The sequence below is a fragment of the Protopterus annectens genome, chromosome 9.part0 (genome assembly GCF_019279795.1).
Source record: "Protopterus annectens isolate FY-2018-M chromosome 9.part0, PAN1.0, whole genome shotgun sequence".
Classification (NCBI taxonomy): domain Eukaryota; kingdom Metazoa; phylum Chordata; order Ceratodontiformes; family Protopteridae; genus Protopterus; species Protopterus annectens.
The window spans coordinates 1,556,887,128-1,556,900,784 of record NC_056743.1 but is presented as its reverse complement, the minus strand read 5'-3'; positions in this window follow the sequence as shown (position 1 = coordinate 1,556,900,784).

The following is a 13,657-nucleotide window of genomic DNA, read 5'->3' as shown; positions in this document are numbered from 1 at the left end:
GATATTGAAAGTGTTTCCTAATAATTAAGACTATAGCTGCCTGGTGGTGTGAACTTTAGCTCTAGATGATTGTCACTGTTGAAGTGACACCCCAACCCATGTGCAGAAATGGGAAAAGGGGCTGTGAATGACTGGATGGATTAAAGACAATAACTTTGAGGAATAAAAAGGTATTAATTTCACTGTATGCATCAGTAAGAGGGCCAGTTTCTGAGTACTGCTCCAACCTTTGAAGTTATTCTGAGAGTAATATCAACACATTAGAAAGAATATAAAATAATCTACAAAGAAGACTGCATCATTAAAAACAAAATTTGAATTTATTGGTTATCTCTACTAAATTACACACTGTTTATTATAAGCTGAAAAGAGATGATCTAATTTAGGTTTTTAGATGCTTTAAAGACGCATATATTGAGTGCAAAATTTTGGTATAGCATTTGTAGATCATGGACTCAGGGCAAGAAATAACAAAACTTGTATACATACAGAATTCTATAATACTAAAATAAAAAGAGTACTTCCATAATAGGGTAGGCAGGAGGTGAAATAGGTTTCCAACAAGTACTGGACAATCATAGCACCTAGATCAAGGTAAAAGAGAAATCTTTTGGAGATCCTGCATTTATGGCACAAATAAAAGAAAACTGGCTCTTAGATGACAAATAATTGGGTGTCAGATCTTAAGCAAATGCTGAAAAATTGAAACATTAAGTCCCTAGGATCAACGTCTTCATAGGTTCATAGGTAGGTACTAGGCTCTTGGCCCTAGGGCCTATATAAGCCTAGCCAAAGGTACCCTGGCTTTCGCCACCCAAGAAAATTATTTTCCTGTGCCACTGTCGAGCAGAGCCACAGAAGTGATCCTCGGGGTGAATTTCCTATCTCCCATCCAATCATCAAGATTTTTCTTGAACAGTGCTAATGAGGAGCTTTGTTTGATATAGATAGGTAGTTTGTTCCAGAGTATGGGAAATCTCTGGGACAGGAATCTATCCCTTCAGCATGTTCTGTTTATTGTGGTGATGAGGTTTAGGTCCCTAGAGTGTGTAGCTCTTAGGGATTGGGATTTCTTTAAGTGGAGCATGTCTAAAAGCTCTGGGTTTGACATAGCTTTGTGTGTTAGGCAGAGATCGCCTCTGAGTAGGCAATATGCAACGGAATAAAGCTGCAGTTTTTTGAGACGGTCTGCATAGGGCATCTCTTTGAGGCCGGTAATCCTCTTTGTGAGGTATTTCTGGGCCTTTCTAGTTGTTGTAGATGTCTTGTGAGGTACAAACCAAAAGGGGCATTGTACTCTATAATGGGTCTAATGAGTGACGAGTAGAGGGGAACAATGACCTCTTTTTTCCTGGATGAGAAACCTTTTGTGATGAGGTGTGCCACATAGAAGGATTTCCTGACTACTGTGGCGATGTGATTATCACAGGAGAGACTACTGTCCACCTGTGTCCCAAGGTCTCTTATCACACTTTCGGTGTTAAGTAGACTACCACCTATGTGGTAGTAAATGGGTACTGAGTATTTACCAAAAGGAATGACAATGCACTTTTTGGCACTGAACTTGAGGCCATGCCTTTGACACCAGGCATCTGTCTCAGCAAGACCCTTTTGTAGGATGTCCACATCTTTTGGAGTTTTGATTATGGCTCCTAGTTTGCAGTCATCTGCGAACTTCGTTAGCCAAAGACCTTCTGTGTTGGCCTGCACTTCAGAGAAGTAGATACCAAACAGGAGAGGACCCAGGACTGAACCCTGTGGTACTCCACTTGTCACTGGTCTGAAACTGGATTTGTAGTCTGCTACTTTCACAGTGTGGGTTCTGTCAGTGAGCCAGTTGGCAACCCATCTTGTGACATAGGGATTTATACCTAGTTTAGTGAGTTTATCTATAATTCCAGAGTGGGGGGGTGGTGTCAAAAGCCTTGGCGAGATCTAGATAGGCTGTGTGAACCACCTTACCCTCATCTACAGCTTTGGTGACTGCTTCAAAGAAGTCTATCAGGTTTAGGAGACATGATCTGCCTTTTACAAACCCGAACTGGGTGGGGTCCTGAGTTTGGAGATTACCAGTGTCATTGTTTATACATTCCATGATGATACGCTGCATAGCCTTGCAGACCAGGCTCGTTAGGCTAATGGGGTGGTAGCTTCCGGGGTCTGTGGTGGCTCCCCCTTTGTGGAGTGGGATAACTGTCGCTGTGCGCCACTCAGTGGGCACATAGCCTGAGGTGTGGCTATGATTGAACATGGTACTTAGGTGGAGTGCCAGTTTGTTCTGTAGTTCATGTAGAACACAGCCTGGGATGTCGTCAGTTCCCATGGATGCTGTGTTCTTGGTTTTGGATAGTGTGTTTTTTACCTGTGTAGCCATGATTACAGGAACTTTGCATTCTTCTGGTATAGAGATGGGCCCTTTAGGGGATGACAGAGGGGTAAAGTTAGCATTGAACCTATCTGCCAGGATGTTGGCAATATCTGTTGGTTCTGTATATTTAGTGCCATTGTGCTGTAACTCAGAGCAGATCTGAGTGTTGCCATTGAGATTCTTGACATAGCTATAGAATGCTTTGTGGTTGTCTTTAGAGTCAGTGGTGATTTTGTTTTCATAACTAGATTTGGAGGATTTTATGAGGGATCTCAGCTTCTTACTGAAGCTGACCAGGGAGTTTCTCCAATCATGGGATTTTACTCTTTTTTGCAACAGTTTCTTTCTTCTGTTGTAGAGTTTATTTATGGCAGGGGACCACCAGATTGGCTTCCTTTTTGGAGGATAGCATCTTGGTTCTGTTAGGGATTGCACGATCCATGCACTCATGTAAGTGCTTATAAAGTGCATTTGTGTAGGATTCAGCAGTCATACCTCTATTGTCTGTCAGCATGGGTGTCGTGAAGTTTGCCACTTCTGTCTTAAGAAGCGTGAAGTTGGCTTTGGAGAAATTTTTTACTGTGGTTTCCCTAATGGGGGTGGGGGAGGGATGTGGATGTCTAGGGTGATTAGCTTATGGTCGGATCTGACCAACGAGGAATTGACCTCTGGTGTGGAGCATCGGTTGCCCATGTTGGTAATAACCAAGTCTAGGATATTGCTGCCCCTGGTGGGGGTGTGTATAAGTTGATCCATGGCATTGGAATTTATGAATTCCAGAAAACGCTGAGCACAAGAGTTGGCACATGAATAGTTTTCACAGTTAATGGTAGGGTAGTTGAAATCGCCCATTATTAGGGTGTTAGGTTGTACTGTAATATTTTACAGTGTATTAAGAAATGAGGAGTGGGAATCCTGGGGCATGGTGGGGGATCTGTAGCAAGCTACAATTTAGATTGTGGTCTTGCCGAGAGTTAGTTGCACTTGGATATTCTCGGATGCATTATGCTGAGCAACTAGCCTGGAGGTGTGGATATCCTTAATGAATATGGACATGCCTCCGCCTTTAGTGTTTCGGTCCAGGTTAGGTGGCCGAAAGGTGTGGTATGAATTATACCCTGGTAATGCAGGGGTACTCTCTGGAGCCTTGAACCAGGTCTCTGTCACTGCACAGATGTCGATGTTCTCCATTTTAAGGAGTGCCTCGAGAGAGTGCATTTTGAGGTTTAGACTTCTAGCACTGAGTAGCAATACCCTCAGATTCTTCTTGCCTGTACCTGTTAGGGTGGTGAATTTGTCATTTGAACCTTGCCTAAAAAAGGCACTATAGCGGTGGCTAGAGCCTTAGCCAGTATCCGGAATCCCAGGGGCGACAGGTACAGGCCATCACTGGCAAAGCATCGTGGCTTGTCGATCATGTCATCCCAGGCAGACAGATACTGGATCCCCTTAGAATGACACCAGAAGCTTAGCCGATTGTTGAAGTCAATCATTTTGTCCTTGTACTGTGGTATCATTCTGGGTGATGGCTGGATGCTACTCTGGGCTAGGGTCATACCTGCCTGGGTTACAAGATTGGACAGCTCCTCCATGTCCTTTTTCATGTAGTCCAAGGAGGTACATCTCAAGTCATTCACATCAACATGGACAATGACAGAGTCATATTTGTACTTGTTGTGGAGTGACCTGAGTGCATGCATTATGTGGCGGATCCTGGCACTTGACAGACAGCTGACAGTAACTTTCTCCTTGTTTAGCCTGGTGAGTGGAACATCAGTGTGCCTGACTATAGAGTCACCTATGACTAGAGTGTTGGGTACGTTGTTATGCCTTATGGGCTGTGGTTGAGTGGCACACTGAGTTTGTGGGCTGTGTGTCATTTGGGTTGTGTTGGGGGGTGGAGGTAGCTTGTGTTTCTGCTTTGGAGGTCCCTGTTGCTTGGGTAGGTTTTTACTGAGAGCCTCCGTGAATGTAGGTGTGTGTTTTGTGTTTCTATGTGTGTGTTTTGGTGGTGTAGGTTTTGAGGGACTATGTGCTGAGTGTGGTGTGGTGCAAGTGTTTACCTTCTCCTCTTGACTGTCTAGTCCAGTCTTGGGTGAAGAGAGCTTTGCTTCCAGTTTGGCTATATAAGTACATCTATCAATTACCATGCACTGTGTAGATGCCTTTTAGCTATAACAAGTAAAACAAACTTGAAAAAAAAAGTTTTTGCCAGAATAAGGAATAGACATAGTTATTTTTTTATTATATACACTTACCTGGGTAAGCCCACTAGAAACACAAGTGGCCATTTTTAGGGTTGATCCAGGAACACTGTTTAGTTAAGTGAGTTGCTCAGAATCACACAGTAGGCAAATGGAGGTGGAAGGAATCAAACAGTGCACATTTGACTATAGGATCCAGCTAATTAATAACTCTGAACTTTAATCCTCTACATTTAACTGCTAGGTGATTACTTCTTTAGTCATTCATTCTTTTGGCTTCTGTGTTGTGCACTGGGCCAGGCCCACATTTTAGGGGATACCTAGGGAGAAAAGCTTCAGCAAGAAGTTCATGGGTTCATAGGTAAGTAATACATAATCAGTCAGCAAACCACTATAAATGTAGCCAATAACACATATTTGAGAGCAGCCTCCATCCTCAAGGAGATTACAAGGCAGACTGGAGAGAATATGAGGTTGCTCTCAAAGGTAGTAAGAGTGCTACTCTTTACCTGTAGTTCGTTCAAGTGGTAGGAGATATGTTAGGATATAAATATATTCTGCCAGTGTGTGTTATGTATATGTTGATGAAGGTTTAGTTCAGGTAACTGGGTTATTGGGAATCCATTTCTTGTGCAGATAAGCAGGAGGTAAAAGGGGGTTGGATTTCGTGACTCAAAATTCTAGACGCAAATCTCCATGAATGAGTCTATTTGAAACTTACTACAGAGAGGGGGCTGCCAGTTTTTCTGCTAAGACTTTTGAGTGCACTGATCTATTCTTGTTTGGAATCTCCAAGGTTTCTCAGGTTGAGTGATATATTTAGACAAATCCATACCAAAAGGTGTATTATATTCAATAATGGGTCTGAATAGATCCAAGTAAAGTAGAATTCTTCTTTGGCTCCAAAGGAATTGCCTTTGAGAATTATATGAGCTACATAGAAGACTTTCTGAATTACTATGGTGCTCTGAAGGTCAAAATATAAGGAATTATTAACAAGAGTGTCTAGACCCCTTATGACAGCGTCTGGTTGGAGAGGTACAATACAGCAGAATTTTCTGTTTACCAGAATTGACTACACATTTTTGACATTTAATATGAGACCATTGTAATTGTACCAGTTGTTAATGCGTTCTAACCCATTTTGGAGTAATTGTGAGTCAGTGGAAGATCAAATAACAAAACACAGTTTATAGTCATCTCTAGCATTAGATAACAAGAGGCCAGGAGTTTTGCATGAACGTAAGCAAAATAGATGCCAGCCTAACACTGAAACTTGTGGTACACTACTGGTAATATTTTTCCTTTCAGAAGTGACACCTGCATGGGTTCTGTCAGACAACTAGTTAGTGATTCACCATGCAACACAAGTACTTAGATTCAGATTTACAAATCTGTTAATAATGCCTGCATGGAGAATAGTGTCAAAGGCTTTTGCCAGGTCATGATATGTTGTATGTACTGAATACCACTATCCACTGCTTTGGTGACTTTTTCAAAGAAATTAATGAAGGTAAAGAGGCAGAACCTTCCTTTGAGATAGCTGAACTGATGAAGTTTCAGGGATAAAAGAAATTGGTACTTATTATCGCAACCACATATTCTCAGCATTCTCGGCAGCACGTTATTTCAGTGACAATGGAATACCATGCTGCCAAGAATACTGTGAATGCATGATTATAATAGGTAGTACTGATCACTTTAAGCTTGTTTACATTAGTTTTGGGCACCGTATTTAAGATAATACTGTTTTTTTTTAAATATAACCAAGCAAAGATAAGATATTTCAGAAATAAATGGTAGAAAAATGAAAACCTTTTTATGTCTGAAGAATAATTTCTGTTTGGTATTACAAACCGTTATAAATTGTGTTCTTAATATGTGTTAATCAATGAAATATTTACAGAATGTTAAACTTCTGTGCCATTTCTTAAAAGCCCTTATCCTTTTCTAAAAATCCAAAATCCTTTCATTAACAGACCCAAACTTGCTTAATAAAGGTCAAACCAATTTCTACTTTAAAAATGAACCATTCAAAATCAACTGAGTAAGCGTAATTAAGTGTAGTTGCATAACAGCCAACCAATAAAGCGTGGTTGCGGTAATATTTTCTCGAAAAAGTAAGCAAGTCTTCTGCTTATGTTTTTAACGTGGTTGCATTAATATCTTATTTTAAAATATAAGCAGAAGACTTGATTAACAGCATGCTTTCTTTAATTGCTTAAAAAAACTTTAACAAAGTAAATTTACATTTTAAAACAACCACGCATTCTCATCATTCACGGCATTCTCGACAGCATGAAATTACAGTGAGAATGGAATGTTGACAAGAATGCAGTGAATGTTGACAATGTGTGGTTGCGATAATACATAAGTACCAAGAAATTTTCAATGTCTAGATTAATGAGGTTTGAGATAATGCATTTTATAGCTTTAGATATGAAGCTAAAGAGACTAATGGGTCTGTAGTTACCCGGTCTGTGGTGGCATTACAATGGATATTTTCCAGGCTTTGTGAATATTACCAGTGGAAAGGCTTAGATAAATAGGCTGCATTGGAGTTAACATAGGCCATATTTGGTGCTGATAATTAGGCAACCTGGTTTGTTATTCAGGCTTTGACAGGGTTGAGAGGACTCGTTCCATAGCAATTATGGAGGATAGCTGGGACTGTGGAATCTATGGAATAGCTACAACTATGGGTGGAGTAAAATTTGCACTACATTTGTCAACTAAAATATTATCTACTTCCTTTGGGTCATGATGGGTAGTATTATTATGGGCTAAACATTACTGAGTTCTAGACCCTAACTCACTGACTTAGTTAAAGAAGGTTATGTAGTTATTCTCTGTTTTAGTAGCTATTTTATGTTCACAATCAGCTTTGAGCTTCCTAATGGTTCCCTTAAGCTCTTTATAGGTTTGCTTAAGTATGTTCTTACAGACGTTAGAATGTGACTGCTTATAAGCATTAAGTAATTTCTTTATCTTGAAATATATTTTATTTATATGGATATTCCATTAAAGTTTTTTTCTTAATTTTTCATTATATTTGGTGTAGGTAGGGACTGCCTTATCAGTATAACTATGTAAGTAAACGATGAAGTCAGATGCATAGGAAATGGCTTTAACAATGGGATACAACTGAGGAATTTATTAAGGTCATCAAATAACAGGAGAATGTTTGCATTTGAGAAATCCCTAACCACAGAGGTATATGCAATGGAAGTACAACCAGTTTTAAAGGTTAAGGTCACCAATATATAGTCTGATTTAACAAGGGAAATGATAAATATGGAGGTATGCAAGAAGTGGACATATTTGTGAAGACAAGATCAACGGTTTGGGAGTCCCTTGTAAGATGATTAACTATTTAAACAAGGGAGTTAGCATTTATAATGTCAATGAAGTACTGAGCATGCTGACCACTACAGTGTAGGTCAGCCAGTACATTTAGCCACTACAGCATTTAAACATATGCAGAATAAAAACAACCGTTTTTATTAGTAAGGCAAATGAGCTAACTATTACACTAAGAAGAACAGGCAGGTCATACAATTATGTTTGCAATAGAAACATATTGCAGCAAATGAGCTTATGAATTAAATGATGTCAAATATACTGTCAGTATGGGGTTGCCTTCACTATAAAATGCAGATTAAGAATGATAGTCATAGAATGGTGCAATAAAGGAAGGAAAGATTGGTTTGGTGAATTAATACAAGATCATGAAAGGAGAATGACTGAGTGGTTTAAGGAAATAAGGTTACCAGAGGAGGCTAATGGAGGCAAAATATAAATAAAAGTAAGTGATTTTCTATATTTCACATGTGTGTAAAGAGTATTGTGTTATGAACATCACATAGCCTGTTACTTTTACTTACTTAAAAAGTAATCTCTCAAAAAAAAAAAATTTGCTGTTACCATTATATCTGTTATTATTTTTATTGTTACACTTTATTAATCGATGTACTAATAATTTGGAGCTTTTCTCCCCAGGCCTCTACTTAAAATGGACATATATCCAGCTAGACTAACCCGGTCAACAAATGTAAAATAAAATAAATAATAATAAATAAAATAAATATATAGATATAAATATAGGTTCATAGATTAGTACTAAGCTAACTACCCTTGCAAGCCATTTTAAGCCTAGCCAATTATCCCTTGTGAGACTCAAACCCTGCACCTTGTCTTTGTAAGGCAAATACCTTAACCATTAGGCCACCCTCCAAGCTATACAGGAAGATTCAATAAAGCCTACATGATCCGTTTACCATAACCATTAGGCCACCCTCCAAGCTATACAGGAAGATTCAATAAAGCCTACATGATCCGTTTACAATGTGTGTGCATTGCGCACCACTTGCACACAGTAGTACACCGTTTTGGATTCAGTGTGCAGAGCTGGTCACAGCCACACAAACAAGATACACACCATGTCATGCAAATTACAGCATAAGGAGCTGAATTGTATGTTAATCAACTAATACAAGAAGGAGAATCTACTCAACCTATAAAGCAACCACGTAGACTCAGTGCTCATTTTCCCTGCGAATCCCAAAACCTGCTGGAATATAGCCATGAAAAAGAGTCTACACACAAACAATGTTAGGGGCTGCTGTTGCATTAATTCATGCATATGTGTAACAGGCTGAAGTCTATGCTGCTACTGCTGCTATTAGAATAAGGCCAAGAAGGAGAAGAGTTTTTTTATCACAACCTACATGACATGGAAATTTTACTGCGCTACAGAGTGGATAGAGACACACTACAGGAACTCTGCAACCTCTCTCATCCTCAACTCAGAGCCAGGGAAAACTAAGGGGAACCCATACCAGTGGAGACAAAGGTACTGTATGTGGAGCATTTAGAACCTTAGCTACAGGTATGTTTCAGAGACCAACAGGGGACGTGCTGGGGGTGTCACAGGCATCAGCATCCATGATCCTCCGTCAATTATTGAATGCTATGCTCCAACATGCCAGTGACTGTAGATCATGTGTGTGTTGTACCTTTAAAGACATTGTAGTTCATGGGCATGTGCATATAAGTACTGAGCATGTGCAAGCAGAGTGCCATTTTGTGTAAGAAGCCAGTGTGAACGCATGTATGTGTGTAGCAGTTAGTCAGATAGTTAGTTCATTTAAGTTTAATGTTCCAGTCATCCATCATGATGTCTTTGTGTATAATAAACATCTTAAACGAACACCCAAACCTCATCATCTTATTTGAATACACAAGACAAGTGACAGTAACCACATATACTTTCCCCTTACTCCTGAAGATAGGGCCAGAAATATGCAGGAGTTCTACCCTGTAGCACACTATCCTGATGCACTGGGTGCCATAGATTGTACACATAGAAATTAAGGCAACACTCGGGGAACAGGGAAGACTCTATATTAATAGAAAGGGTAACTGCCAAGTCATATTTAATGCGAAGGTAATCATCTTGACTGTGTGTGTTGGCAACCTTGGCAGTTACCACAGCTTACATATCTGGCACAGCTCCCAACTGTATCAGATGTTCACTAGGGGGGATATTGTACAGGATCATTTACTGGGGGATGCAGATTATGCACTGGAACCATGGCTGATGGCACCCATCAAAAATGTACACACACACACCAGCTGAAGAACACTACAATAAGGCACACGCTCAAACCAAAAATATCATAGAGCATGTGTTTGGGTGACTGAAGTCATGGATCCTGTGCATAGATACATCTGGGAAAGCCCTGCAGTTCAATCACACATACATGTACTGAAATATTCAAAGTATGTGCCATGCTACACAGCATCATCCTGAGAAAACAGCTTCAGCAGGATCAACAAGGGGAAGGAGCACACATCCTACCACCAATGCCAATGTCACCACAGCCATACGCAGGTGAGGAGTTACAGGAGGAACCAGCAACTGCTGTGGGTGTAGGCAGATTTAGACATCCTCAACATGCCCTCGCATTGGCTAAGAGACAGTGCATATCACACTCATTCACCATCTAAGGGCCTAAAACCTTTCTCCAATGCACATACATATAGAAACATTGATGACAGTCAACTCTCACAACCTTTACCTCCCTATGTATTGGCTGTGTACTGCTTGCATCAGACAGAGGCAGCCCTAAACTAAAACTGTTGTAACTGCTGGATTTACAAAAGCAAGTGTTAAATCTGGAGTGTATTGTGTAATAATATGGATGATTGGCATATCCTTGCATTTTGTTACTTGGTAGGGTAAGCAAGTAAAAGGTGGGAGATGTATACACAAATTAACTTAACATGTGACAGCAGAGACTTATTTGACTTATATGTGTCCGTTATTAAGTAGTAGGCCTCAGGCATCAGAGATTCACACAGTCATACCTCTCAAAAGTAGTGATGGTCACTGCATGCCCTCAGTTTAGCACCATATGTCTGTACTGGACAATCATTAAAGAGAGAAGTTAGAAAGTAATGATATACATTGCAGTTTCAGACTTCACAACTCTCCCAAGACCATTCACAATAAAGTTGGAAAGTTTTGATGATATCAACTAAATGTAGAATCACAGACCAAGAAGCAAATAAGATATCCGCCACGGAATCCAGACACAAAACGGAGGTTGTTTCAAAATGTAAAAATCTTTTATTCCAAACGAAACCAAGAAGAGTATCCACAAGCGCTTTCACTTGGATGTTCCAAGCTTTATCAAGTAGTTTTAATGTTCCAGAACAACTGTTTAAATAGTTGGTAGGCTCTAATTAAGCCAAAAAACTTGTACTTAATTAATCAATTGTCATTAGTAATTAAAACTCTTGTAAACCAATATTAAGCACTAAAATTCAGCTACCATTGCTGTTTACTATATGCTGCATACAAATTCTGCAGTTTATCATTTGTTTAAATACAAATCAGTGCATATAGATGTCATTACAAAACACAATGTTTCTTTAAACTGTATTTTGAGTTTAAACCTGTTCAGTGCCTTTTAGATGTATTTGTCTTAAAAACATAAATAAAACAAGTGTTACACATTGTGTGTTTTCTAATTTCCATATGTAATTTTCTCTTATTACCATTAATTTATCTTACCAAATAAAATATAAAATATAAAAATGTAGAATGTATATCACCCTTCTAATAAATTTTCTACAAACTTGTGTTGTAGCAGGTAGATTATAGTCTGGCCCTTTTCATTTTTAAAACTGGCTTGATACTAATAGTATCATTTAAACCGGGCCAGTTACTGGCATCTAATCTTAACTGCCATGTTAGCTCTTTGTACTCGAGAGTGGACTCCCAGCTGCTGTTCTACCTGCTCAACTACCATAAATTTAAAATTATGGTTTGGACATGTAAGGGAATGTTTGTATAGTGCATTAGTTTCTTTGTTCTTTGCTATTTCGTAAAAATGCTCATACATTCTTTTTCTAAGTTCCCTTTCCGTCTTACCAATATAAAAACTTTTGCAGAACATGCACACCACCAAATATACAACCCCCTTAGAGTTACATGTAAAATGTTTGGGGGATTTGATCCTCGTTTTTCTAGAAGGTAAATATACCCCTGTGTCATTCATAATAGCATGACATTGGTGACAAGCTCCGCATTTGAAAGTACCCAATTTCTTTGTTACACTTCTGTCTCTTCCTTTCCTTTCAAACATCTCTTTGAGATTTGTTCCCTTCTTTTTAATAAATGTTGGTTTATGAGGTAATATGTTCTTTAATTCTTTGTTGGACATAAGTACTGGCCAACATTTACTAATAATCCTTTCAATTTCAAGGGCTTGGTCACAGTGTGTATAAATTAATTTGGGACCAGTTCATTCATTTTAGTAACTATGATTTCACTGTTTCAACCAATGGGTAATGAATAAATCCAGAGGGTAACATTAGAAAAATCCAACTCTGTACTTTGTCCCTTCCCTTTTCTGTGAGGAATCTTTTCTGTAAATTTTGATTGAAAAGTTTTCTTAGTGTAATCTTTGTAAAGACTGACATCCAGATAGTGCAATTCTTTTGTTGTTACTGTATGTGTAAACTTGAGAAAATGTGGAACTGTTGAGATCTTGTGTTCCTTTCCACAAAATGCAAATGTCATCCAAAAATCTCCTTGGGAACATTTATTAGAAGGGTGATATACATTAAACTTTTCAATCAAAATTTACAGAAAAGATTCCTTTTCCAACTCATTTTGCACTTTCATAGTGCACACCTTTTCACAGAAAAGGGCATTCTTAAGGGACAACTAAGCGCCCAGAATGTGCAGTACAGAGTTGGGTTTCTCTAATGAGGTTAAAACATTACAAAACATGTTTTCAGAAAGAAACCCTCTGGATTTATTCAAGGTATTACTGAAAGAGAAAATAGCGGACAAAAGGAATATAACATATTACCGGTGGGGAAGGGGACACAAAGGGGGGACAAATCGAGTTACTAAAATGAATTTGAAAATTCATACAACAAATTCATTAGAAATTGCTGATAAAGCCCCTGAAATTGAAAGGATTATTAGTAAATTGTACATGTACTTATGTCCAACGAAGAATTAAGAACATATTACCTCATACAACATTCAACATTAAAAGAAGGGAACAAATCTCAAAGAGATGTTTGAAAGGAAAGGAAGAGACAGAAGTGTAACAAAGAAATTGGGTACTTTTAAATGCAGAGCTTGTCACCAATGTCATGCTATTATGAATGACACAGGGTATATTTACCTTTAAAAACGAGGATCAAATCCCCAAACATTTTACATGTAACTCTAAGGGGTATGTAGTGGTGTGCATGTTCTGCAAGTTTTTTATAGTGGTAAATGGAAAGGAACTTAAAGAAAGTTTTTATATTGGTAAGATGGAAAGGGAACTTAGAAAAAGAATGTATGAGCATTTTTACGAAATAGCAAAGAACAAAGAAACTAATGCACTATACAAACATTCCCTTACATGTCCAAACCATAATTTTAAATTTATGGTAGTTGAGCAGGTAGAACAACAGCCTCGAGGGGGGGACTGGGAGTCCACTCTCGAGTACAAAGAGCTAACATGGCAGTTAAGATTAGATGCCAGTAACTGGCCCGGTTTAAATGATACTATTA